This window comes from Myxine glutinosa, chromosome 1 (genome assembly GCF_964187855.1).
Source record: "Myxine glutinosa chromosome 1, kmMyxGlut1.1, whole genome shotgun sequence".
NCBI classification, from domain to species: Eukaryota; Metazoa; Chordata; class Myxini; order Myxiniformes; family Myxinidae; genus Myxine; species Myxine glutinosa.
Genome location: NC_136261.1, coordinates 140,387,746 through 140,399,965, shown reverse-complemented (window position 1 = coordinate 140,399,965; position 12,220 = coordinate 140,387,746). Strand labels below are relative to the sequence as shown.

Genomic DNA, 12,220 nt, shown 5'->3' with positions numbered 1-12,220 from the left:
GGCGTTGCTGAACACGGTCGATCCAATCGCTTCCTGGAGCCCATCGTCCATGCACAATTGTCCGCGAGGTCCAGAACGTGAGCAGGCATAAGAGAGAGAAGGAGAAGAAGGCGAGAGAGAGGCAAGAACGCAAGAGGGAAAATGCCGGTTAGAGAGTTATTTTAGCATCCCGCTCTGAGATCATCAGCCCTTTTCTTCCGATCTTCGCAGGCCAATACCACAGGCCCAGCTCCCCACCAATCAGCACGCAGTCCGCCTTCTGACGTCGTCGGCCGTGCCTTGCCAATCAGCATGATGCTTCCGACTCGCCCTTCCCTCTACCAATCAGTGAGTTGCTTCTTACCTCGACCTTCCTGTTGGTCAACTCCCACCCAATCAATGCACTTCAGGGCATGGCTCTCGACCTGCCTGAGCTATGTGCATCTGCCAGGCGGATTTGTCAGCCCTAAGGCTTGATGCCTGGCTTCCGGTTGGTTTTTATTGTTGTTCAGAGTAGTTTAATGGCAATTCTAACTAGTGTCTATGGTACGGTGCCAAAAGGGACAAAGGATAAATCACCAAGGGAACGGGATAATTTACGTACAAGGGATAATTAAATCACGCATAAGGGATAATTTACCTTTATTCCCTAAGCTAGTTAACATACTCCTCCCCCTCATGACGGGGACAAATATACACTTAATCCGACATCCGGGCTAACAAGTACTTATTACATGGTGGTGTAGCGGTTGCCGCTGAAAATACACAATCGCCTTACACCTGCCGAGGACGCAACCATGGAGCGATCGCTGTGCCGGGCTCGCCCAGACCGCCCGGAGACGCTCAGTCTCGCCTTTCCCGGGCTCGCCCGGCCCGTCCGGCGACACCCAGTCTCGCCGTTCCCGGGCATGTCCAAGCACGCCCGGCCCGTCCAGCGACACCCAGTCTCGCCATTCCCGGGCATGTCCAGACTCGCCCAGGTCTCCCGGACACGCCCAGTCGCGCCTTTTAAGGGCAAACGCTCCGGCATGAGATATTCGAGTGCTTGTATATAATGCTGCCCGATAAACGGGCTTTTCAGAGTACCCGAGTTGATTTGATGAAATAAAGAAACTCGGACGAATTCCAGCTTTTTGTCGCGTCCATTCTTTCGATTCGAGTTGGAGCACAGCTCCTTCATTGGTGACCTACCGACATGGACACGGCAGTTGCCCTCAAACTGCCTACCTTCTGGGAGGCTCACGCGGCGGTTTGGTTCGCCCAGGCGGACTCCCAGTTCGCCCTGCGAGGCATCACCGCCGACGACACCCGCTTCCATCATGTGGTAGCAGCACTCGGCTCAGCCACCGCGGCCCGTGCCCTCAGCCTCCTCCAGCACCCGCCAGCCGCTGACAAGTACAGCGCGATCAAGAAGCTCCTCCTCGACGCTTTCGCCCTCTCATCGGCGGAACGCGCACGGCGCCTGCTCGACCTGCCCGAGCTCGGCGACACGCGCCCGTCCGAGCGAATGGATTACATGCTCTCGTTGCTCGGGGAGCACGCTCCGGATTTTCTTTTTCAAGAGCTGTTCCTCCGTCAGCTGCCTAGCCAGGTACGCCTTGCCCTGGCAAGCACGCAGATCACGGATCCCCGCGCCCTCGCCAGGGAAGCCGACAAGATCTCCTCGGCAGGCCAACGCATCGGGGCAGCGACCTGGAGCCCGCCGCCGTCCAAAGCAACGCCCATGGCGCCCGAGCACCCGGCACGGTCGGCGGCCGAACTGCCGGCGCAATTGGCGGCCGCTACGCCGCGCCGACCGCCTCCAACACGACGACCGGGGCCTACACCTGACCAGGCGTGGTGTTACTACCATGCCAGGTTCGGACAAAAGGCCCGGACATGCCGACCCCCGTACACTTTCGGCAAGTCGGGAAACGGCCGGGCCGGCGTTCATTACCAGCCATGAGCGCCGGCCACACGGGCAACTTACTCTTTATCAGGGACAAAGCGTCCGGACGGCGCTTCCTGTGTGACACCGGCGCCCAACTGAGCGTCATACCCGCCTCCGATCAGGACAGGCAGTCCGCGGTTTGCGGCTCCTCCTTGGTGGCGGCCATCGGATCGGCCATCCACACCTTCGGCCCGCGCAACGTCACCCTCTGCTTCAGCTGCCAGCGCTTTCATTGGACTTTTGTGACCGCAAGCGTGCCCATGGCTCTGCTGGGCGCCGACTTTCTCTGCGCACACCGGCTGCTGGTTGACGTCAAACGGCGTCGCCTCGTCAACGCCGAGACCTTCAGCTCCCTGGCATGCACGTTGAGCAGCTCCGCGCCGACCGAGCTAGCATGCGCCCTCCCGGCGGCGAACGAGTTTGCTCGCCTGCTCGCGGAGTTCCCGGCCCTCACGCGGCCGACGTTTTCGGCCGTTGCAGTACAACATGGTATCGAGCACCACATACCAACTACGGGCCCGCCGGTCTACGCCAGAGCCCGCCGCCTCGACCCAGCCAAGCTCGCCATGGCCAAAGCCGAGTTCGACAGTTTGGAACACCTCGGCATCGTGCGCCGCTCCGATAGCGCGTGGGCTTCGCCACTACACATCGTACCGAAGCCGGGTGGCGGCTGGCGCCCATGTGGTGACTACCGCCTCCTTAATGATGTTACCACCCCCGACAGGTATCCGATCCCGCACATTCAAGACTTCTCCGCCCATTTGGCAGGACGGGTCATTTTTTCGAAGATCGATTTGATACGGGGATACCACCAGGTACCTGTCAGGCCGGCCGACGTCCCAAAAACGGCCGTCATCACGCCGTTCGGCTTATTCGAATTCCTTCGAATGCCATTTGGCCTCAAGAACACGGCTCAGGCGTTCCAGCGCTTGATGGACGGCGTGCTGTGCGACCTGCCGTTCCTCTTCGTCTACCTGGACGACATCCTCGTCGCCAGCGCGTCCCGGGCTGAGCACCTCCTCCACCTCCGAACACTGTTCGGGCGCCTCAGCGAGCACGGCCTAATCGTCAACCCGGCCAAATGCCACTTCGGCACGACGGCCGTTGATTTTTTGGGCCACCACATCACCAACAACGGGGCCGTGCCACTGCCTACCAAGGTCGAGGCCATCACCGCGTTTCCGCGTCCCCGCTCCATCAAGGCCCTGCAGGAGTTCCTCGGAATGGTGAATTTCTATCACCGCTTCGTGCCCCGTGCTGCTCAGCTCATGCGGCCACTCTACGAAGCCCTCCGGGGCAAGCCGGCCAAACACGACGTCGTCTGGTCCACAGCCATGGACCCGGCATTTACAAGCTCACAGCGGGCCCTCGCCGACGCAACACTGCTCGCTCACCCGGTGCTCAACGCTCCCATCGCCCTCACCACGGATGCCTCCGACTACGCGATGGGCGCCGTACATGAGCAATGGGTGAACGGGATTTGGCAGCCACTCGCTTTTTTCAGCCGGCAACTACGGCCGAACGAGCTCAAATATAGCACGTTTGACCGCGAGCTCTTCGGTCTACGCCTGGCCGTTCGCCATTTCCGCCACCTCCTGGAGGGCCGACCCTTCACGGCTTTCATCGACCACAAGCCGTTGCTTTACGCAATGGCGAAAGTCACTGAGCCGTGGTCGGCCCGCCAGCAGCGCCACCTCTCCGCCGTGTCAGAGATTACCACGGACATCCGGCACGTCGCCGGCAAAGACAACGCCGTGGCCGACTGTCTTTCTCGGGCCAGCGTGAACGCGGTCCACCTCGGCGTGGACTTCGCGCTTATGGCGGCTGACCAGACCACCGACACCACGGTGCAAGCCCTCCGGGCGGCGGACACGGGCCTCCGCCTGGCTGACGTCCCCTTCGCGGACACTGTCCTGCTCTGCGACGTCTCCCAAGGCCAGCCTCGCCCCATCGTGCCCGTTACCTGGCAACGCCGCATCTTCGCCTCCCTCCACGGCCTTTCCCACCCGGGCCGGAAAGCTTACCAGAAGCTGGTGTCGGCACGATTCGTCTGGCACGGCCTTCGACGGGATGTCCGCGATTGGACCAGCACCTGCACGGCCTGCCAACAGGCCAAGGTCCACCGACACACCCAGGCCCCGCTGGCACCTTTCAACGTGCCCGAACGGCGTTTTGACCACGTCAACGTGGACCTGGTGGGCCCCCTCCCCCCATCACGGGGTTTCACACACCTGCTCACCATGGTGGACAGGACCACCAGGTGGCCGGCCGTTCCCCTCGTCTCCACCACCACCGCCGACGTGGCGCAGGCTTTCATCGCCACCAGGGTCGCCCGTTTCGGCGCACATCTCTTCGGACCGCGGGCCGCAGTTCACCTCCGAGCTGTGGGGCGCGGTCGCCCGCAACCTGGGGGTCAGGCTCCACCGTACCACGGCCTACCACCCCCAAGCCAACGGGTTGTGCGAGCGGTTCCACCGTTCCATGAAGGCCGCGCTCATGGCCGGCCTTCAGGACGGCGGCTGGACCGACCGGCTACCGTGGGTCCTTTTGGGCCTCCGTACGGCCCCCAAGGAGGACCTCCGGGCGTCCACCGCCGAGCTGGTCTACGGCCAGCCGCTACGCGTCCCGGGCGAATTCGTGCCCGACGCCACCAGTCCCTGGTCCGCAGCTCGCCAGCGCTCGGACCTCCAGGAGACCGCCCGACGGTTTGCCCCCGTGCCAACGACCCACCACGGTGACCCCCAGGCCTACGTCCCCCCCAGCTTCGCACAGCGGAGTACGTTTTCGTGCGTCATGACGCACACCGGGGGCCACTCAGGCCGCCGTACGACGGACCCTTCCGGGTCCTGCGACGGGACGACAAGTCCTTCGTCATCGACGTCGGCGGCAGGTCGTTCCGGATTTCGGTGGACTGCCTCAAGCCGGCGCACGTGGACATCGACCAACCACCTCGGTTGGCCCTTCCTCCGCGGCGAGGCCGCCCCCCATCCACGGTGCCTCCCGCTCTACCACCCATCCCCACACCGGACCCCAACCCCCCCCCCACGACCCTCCAGGGGTTGCTTCGGCCGGGTCATCAGGACCCCCCCTTAAATTGACCCTGCCGGTGCTAGTCGATTCTGGGGGGGCGTGTGTAGCGGTTGCCGCTGAACATACACAATCGCCTTACACCTGCCGAGGACGCAACCACGGAGCGATCGCTGTGCCGGGCTCGCCCAGACCGCCCGGAGACGCTCAGTCTCGCCTTTCCCGGGCATGCCCGGACTCGCCTTTCCCGGGCTCGCCCGGCCCGTCCGGCGACACCCAGTCTCGCCGTTCCCGGGCATGTCCAGGCACGCCTGGCCTGTCCGGCGACACCCAGTGTCGCCGTTCCCGGGCATGTCCAGACTCGCCCAGGTCTCCCGGACACGCCCAGTCACGCCTTTTAAGGGCAAACGCTCCGGCATGAGATATTCGAGTGCTTGTATATAATGCTGCCCGATAAACGGGCTTTTCAGAGTACCCGAGTTGATTTGATGCAATAAAGAAACTCGGACGAATTCCAGCTTTTTGTCGCGTCCATTCTTTCGATTCGAGTTGGAGCACAGCTCCTTCAGTGGTTTCTATACGACAATCGGTGCAGGCTACCTATACAAATCTACCTGGTCTAACGTCATCACTACCCCACCGACATAACAATACTTTATGAAGACAATGTATATTTATTGTGCCAGTTCTGTGAAACGGTCACTCCCCAGGCAATGGCATACAACATACAGGTTGCCGAGTTAGTTAGTGATATGAAATGTTCAGACAGTCCTCCTTTCAATGGTCACCACTGCTATTGGCAACCGTATCGACTACCACTAACAACCTCCCAACCATCTCACCACCATATCACAACTACCTTCCTCGACAACAAGACACAGCAACCCACCTTATACTTTTATTAACCACCAACCACGCTCATGCAGCCCCGCTCGATCTGGACTGCTTAACCACCATCCTACAGATTCAAGACCTTCACCACACAACTGCTGCAAACGCCCATGACACTGCCTTTATCTTCGAAAAACTGTCGGCAATGGTCGCATGGTGCGATGGAAGTGCTGGGGCTGCTACGCCTTGTGTCACTATCATGAAACACCTGCCAAAGTGAAGCGCAAAGGTACACTAACTTCCTCGTAGTTTCCTACAACCAGCCTCGACTCTCCACTTGTCTGCCATCCAATTTAGGTTCCTAGTGCATGTTCGCACTACAAATGCGCAGAAAAATACGTCCGCCCTATGTTCAGTGAGGAGCTTCAAGCCGTGGCCACGTTCAAGCACCACTGAGGACAATACAAAGCACAGCAAACTCGCGGTGACGATGATGTCAGCAACAGGCTCGCCTGGGCTAATGGGCGCACCGCCACAAGGCCACATGGGGTGGTGCATGAAACTTGCCCCCGGAATCTACGCCTGGAGGAGATGGGGCGTGAACCCTGTGAATCCCAATGCCTAGTCCCCAAGAAGCCATTGGCAACTCTGAAAGAGCTACAGGTCTTTATGGCAAAGACTGGTCACTGTGTGCATGTGACAACAATATCCCAAGCACCCCACAAGTCTGGTCTGCATGGCAAGAACGAAGCCATTACTCAAAAAAGCCCACCTTGAGTCCCGATTGGGGTATGCAAAATAAACCACTCAAGATATTCTGAAGTCATGTGTCAAAAAGTTTTGTGGTCTGACAAAACCAAGATGGAACTTTTTGGCCTAAATGCAAAATGTTATGTTTGGCGCAAACCCAACACACCACATCATCCAGAGAACACCATCCCTACTGTGAAGCATGGTGGTGGCAGCATCATGTTATAGGGATGTTTCTCATCAGCAGGGACTGGGGCACTTGTCAGGATAGAAGGGAAAAAGGATGGAGCAAAATACAGAAAAACCCAAGAGGAAAACATGTTGCCCTCTGCAAGAAAGATGAAATTGGGATGAAAGTTCACCTTTCAGCATGACAATGACCCAAAGTACACGGCCAAAGCTTCACTGGAGTGGCTAAGGAACAAAAATGTAAATGCCCTTGAGTGGCCCAGTCCCCATCCCTACTGAGAACCCCGACCTAAATCCAATCATTGCCCCAACCCCTGACATAAATTAATTGCGTAAATAAAAAATAAAAGCCCTGACCTAAATGAATTGTGCAGCCATTTCTGTCATTGCTGATTTATAAAGTTAATTTAGCTTGGGAAAGCCTCTTCCTGCTTGCTCCTCTGACTTGAAAGATTTAAGATTGCTACTCTGACTCAATAATATTGCCCTCCTTCCTTCCTTACTCACTGCTCAAGTCCCATTGCAATAAATTGTACAACGAAAAAAAACAAGGGAACCATTTTGTTGCCTTGTGGCTTACACCTTGTATATACAGAAAATTAGACACAAAGCACCATCAACCATGTCATCTAAGCAAGTGTACTTCACAATTAGACAAGACATTCACCTTACTAGCACCAGTTATGTGTGACAATGCTTGTTAAATCGAGTCGATGCAAGGAAATCTACAGCTGATGACAGGCAGCTGGAGGTGGCACTTAGGGCAGTCAGCCGATGAAAGCAACCAGTGTGGTCCACATTGGGTACAGTACCATCAAAATGGGAATTGTTTGCATTGGGCAACTGTCAAGGGCACATGCGCAAAGCTGTCAATCATTCCACATCCACAGCAGGAGTACAATTAAAAAATGTATACTAATTATGACGGATGGAAGGGAGTTTTGAAGGATGAATATCACACCTCATATGTTCGTCAAATATCGCCAGCTTGTATTTTTATGATTTTATTATGAAGCAGGGCAGATATTTTTGTGCTTAAAAGTGCACCGAATGATATTGATTAATTACTCCATCATTGGCATTCACATAGTTAAGTTATTGTACAAATCCTTATTTTTAAGCTTGATTGTCATGTTTGTTTTATTGCCAGAAAAGTACAATCAATGTTTTTAGCAATTGAAGTAATTCATTTGAATACTGAAAAGGTATAGTCATGGCTAGCAGCATGGCTTAGAGGATTGTGCATTTAACTTTGAGTTGTTCAAATCTCAACCCAGCTGTGATGTCGCCAGAATGTTTCACATGAAGGGCAATGCATCAATGTGTGCCGTCAATCGTAAAGACGTTAATCCGGAGGAGCCGTCTACCAGTACGGATTGTTGGTGGAAAGTTAAAGATCCCACAGTATCTTTCACGAAGAGTAGCCAGTTATTCCTGGTACCATGAACAAATTACAAATCCCTGCCACATTCAGCCAAACATTTGGCCAGTTTGTGAAAGACGGGTCAAAAACTTTCCTCAGCCGACCCCACAAGAAGGTGTGAATAATTGGGGCCATTAAAGGAAGTAGAGAGAGAAGAATATATTTTATTATTTAAAAAAAGTTTTCTTTTTAATAGTTTGAGATCATTGATGTACATGGTTAGATGCTTACATTTTTTTGTTCGTTATTTTGTTGGAAGCCAAATTGCATAAATGTCACTCTTGGTTCCACAGGATGATGGAAGAAAGGGGAGGATGGGGGATGAGAGAGGGAAGGGGGATATGGGGTATAATGTTACACAGAATAGTATGAAGGAAATGCTGTCTCCTTGCAAAACACTATGTCTTTTGACATCAGGGGATTTTGATCATGCCTTCTAAATCCTTGTAGAACTACCGACATGACCACTTGCTGAATTAGCACCAACTTCCATAATATGGGGCAGTCCTTCCATAATAGTCACATCCGTCTCCCTCAAGCAAAATCCAAGAAGTCTTCATTAACCTTTCAGTGCAAATTTTGTATCTCCAAATGCATGATTCTATTCCTTGCTTTATTCATTTGGTACATCATATTTTTCGTCTCTTGTCAGTAGTCTCATTTATTCATCATACTAAGAGCAAAGCTCTCTTTGTCTTTCCATCATTAATCATTTGTTCATCAAAATATTCGCTTTGCAATTCATCTTTCCTGTTCTGGATTCAAACACTGCTGTTTGTTTAGTTTCGAATAACTGAAATTTTGAGAAGTATGCCAGGAAATCAATTTCAGGGGTCAAAGTGAGTTAAATGCAACAAAGTAAACCAGAACACCCAGTATAACCCTTGCCAAGCAACTGCTTCAGCCATACCAACGCTCTGTAATGAGTATGGTACATCAACATCAACAATCTTTCAGGGTCACGAAACCTTTAGTGCTAATGGAATTTCTAAACAATCTTTCACATCCAAAAGCGGAATATTGCCTCTTAGCACAGAAAACAATTTGAACTTCTGGCTCATAATTGCAGAGAACCCAAGTTCAAACACACATATACCAAATGAGTTTGGCTGTTGTCTACCAATATCCTTGTTAATGATGCCAAAGTACACCAATTCCTACTAATGTCTTTGTCATACATATTCATACACTGTGACTTTTAGATCAATGTTAAAAATGATTACAAGTCATACAGATCCATGTTTGCACAGAAACTAAGGTTTGGAATTTTGGAAAAACTGAATTTTGGATTTTGGAAACTTGCATCACAAAGTCCAACCTGATTGATTCTAAGGGGTTCATAGAACCACCTTTAGAGGCCATTTTCCCTGCAGAGCAGGAGTTGGCCTTTTTCAGGCACCGTGGTCCCCTTTTTGAAGCAATGTTTTACAGCCGGATGCCCTTCCTGCTGCCAACCCTGTTAGTCGCCTCTTGCGACACACAGGGAATTACCAGTGAACTGGTACTCAATTTGCCGGCCTCAGAAGGATGACATGCTGAGTCAAACCCCCTGGCATTAATTCAGCGATCGACCGGGATTCAAACCCAGGATCCTAAGATCCCAAGCCGCACCCTAACCATTAAGCCAACACCAGGCTCTGCTAAGGAACAACTGCTAAGGGGTTCAAAGATGGTACATAAAATCATACGAGACTATTCAACTAGTTGACATGCAAGACCAAGTAAGATAAATTATTAGTTTCTCGTCTGGGCTTTTCAAAAAAATAATGAGGTAGTAAATAATAGTAAATAATAGTAAATTTACTAAATAGTAAATAGCCTTACTATTTGATATATTTAGAGTTTTTGATGTTTTTTCCAAGAGGGCCACCACATGGTAAAATCTACCAGACCAAAGACGAGCACTACCACCAATACACATCCCATATACCATTAAAATGACGTTCATCATATACCCGATACATCAACATCCACTGCAGCAGTGCCACTGCTTGATGTACTGTGCACTTGTACGTATTGAACCAGTACTAGAAACACGCGGACATGCACTACTGACCTGAGCTATCTGGTAGTTGTCTTCAATGGCCAATCCCTGGTCGTATTCCCCATTTGCAAGTTCGTTGAAAATATCCCCCAGAGTCTGGGTTACATCTAACATCATACCATGACTTCAAAACCTGCTAGAATTCCGGATGCATACACAAATGAAGACCATTTTAAGACCTAGGTCTACTATACTTCGCGTCAGTAGCTCAATTAAAGCTACCGAGAAAATTCGTTCTTGAGATCGATAACGTGTACGCTATCGCTAGAGCTTGTGAGCTAACTTAGCTGTACATGTTACATACGTAGGTGCATGTACGTAATTTGAAAATTGCATTTGCTGAGTGTGTGGTGCGGCGTGAGCAAGCATACTTTGTACTTAGATGAGATCGAGTTAATTTGCGTGAGTGCTCGGCCAATAGGGATTGAAAAATAATTATTTGCTTGCGTTCCAGACGCCCACTACAATAAAAAGGATATTTTTTTTCAAGATCTGGACAGATAATAGTACACATCAAAAAGAAGGAGGCAGCTGTCAAAAAAAGTTGGTGGGGACAAGAAACTAATAATTTATGTTGCTTGGCCTAATAAGTTTGTTGGCTACTGTACATATTTGGAAAGGATATCAAATTGTCTAAACCATATGTTTGGTATTGTGTATGGCACAGATTGCTACATATGCAGCATTTTGTCAAGCATCTTCATTTCATCATTAATTGGCTTTCTATCCATTACCAGAGATGCAATTATACTTATCATCTGTTACATTAACTACAGCAGGCTTATTTTGCAGTAAGCAAATCCTGTCAATGAACAATTTTCAAAATCAATAAATGACAAAATGGTTGTTGTAAGCAAATCCTGTCAATGAACAATTTGCAAAATTAAATAAATGGTGTTCAGCGCAGGTGCATTGATTTTCAAGTCAACATTAACACAATGGCAAAAGGATGCAAATATTATGATACTTTGGCAGTGACGTCATGGCGAATGTTTACTCATATTTTCAGACGAATCTTTTTCCTGTGTATCGGAAAAGATCACTTAATCATTTTTTTTTATTTCAGTTCCAGCAGGGTTCAGTGAGTCCTGACAGCACCTTGCAGACATTGCAGTGTTAGAGTAAGAGTAATACAAAGGCCTGATTCCAAAATCATTAAGTGAGGAGTGCAGTGAAGGAATGATTACAAGCACATATCTTTTAGTACTGCTACTTCGAAGCTCATTGGGTGGAGTAAAATTTGTATAATGAAGGGGATGATGCAAAAATGAAATACCACAAATGTGTACATGCAATTAAGCATGGGTAAATAATAAGCATGGGTAAATAATAAGCATGGGGAAATATGATGAGGGGGTGGGAGGTTAAGATGGAAGACAACTTCCTTTACTTATTGTCCCACCTGCATGACAAAGGAGTCAGCACATTAGACAATTAAGGAGTAAATACACAAAACTTGCATATATTAATTCTCAACTGCATGCAACTATATCAATAAATCGTTGCAAATGGTTTATGTTGCAAGGGGATGGGAATGCCAATCAAATACATGTTACAAAGGACTTATGTTGCATTAAAAAAAATAGGGGCAATACCCTTGGGCACTCAACTGGTAGAATAAAGCAGTGTATTACACTAACTAAAGGTATTTTAAACAGTATCACAGTATTTTAAACCAATTTCAATGGTTGCTAGAAGACAGGGCAGCATGTAGAATCATACGAACATAATCATAAGACTTTAAACAAACAAACAAAAACAAAAAAACCCAACCTATTTTGGGGGGCAACCACCCTCCCCCTAATACCACCTCAGACCCAAATTTCACTAATGCCTTGACAAACATTGGTATATCAAGGGTGATGACGTTTGTGGTCATGTTTCATTGAAATTGTGTGTGTAGTTTCAGAGGAAAAAGCAAATTCCTATTTTGGGGGGTCGAACCGGCATCCATTTTGACCCCCGCCGTCCCCTGCCCCCGGTAGACCCCCTTCGATCGCGATTTTTTTTCAATGACGTGAACAAACTTTAGTCACAACATAACAAA

The 12,220-nt window shown here is 50.6% G+C and overlaps 1 protein-coding gene across 10 annotated transcripts in view; it reads right to left on the bottom strand.

Moving 5' to 3' along the window:
- AMBRA1 (autophagy and beclin 1 regulator 1) overlaps positions 1-12,220 on the bottom strand; it is a 270,081-nt gene that overhangs the window by 38,122 nt on the left and 219,739 nt on the right. The window lies entirely within an intron of this gene.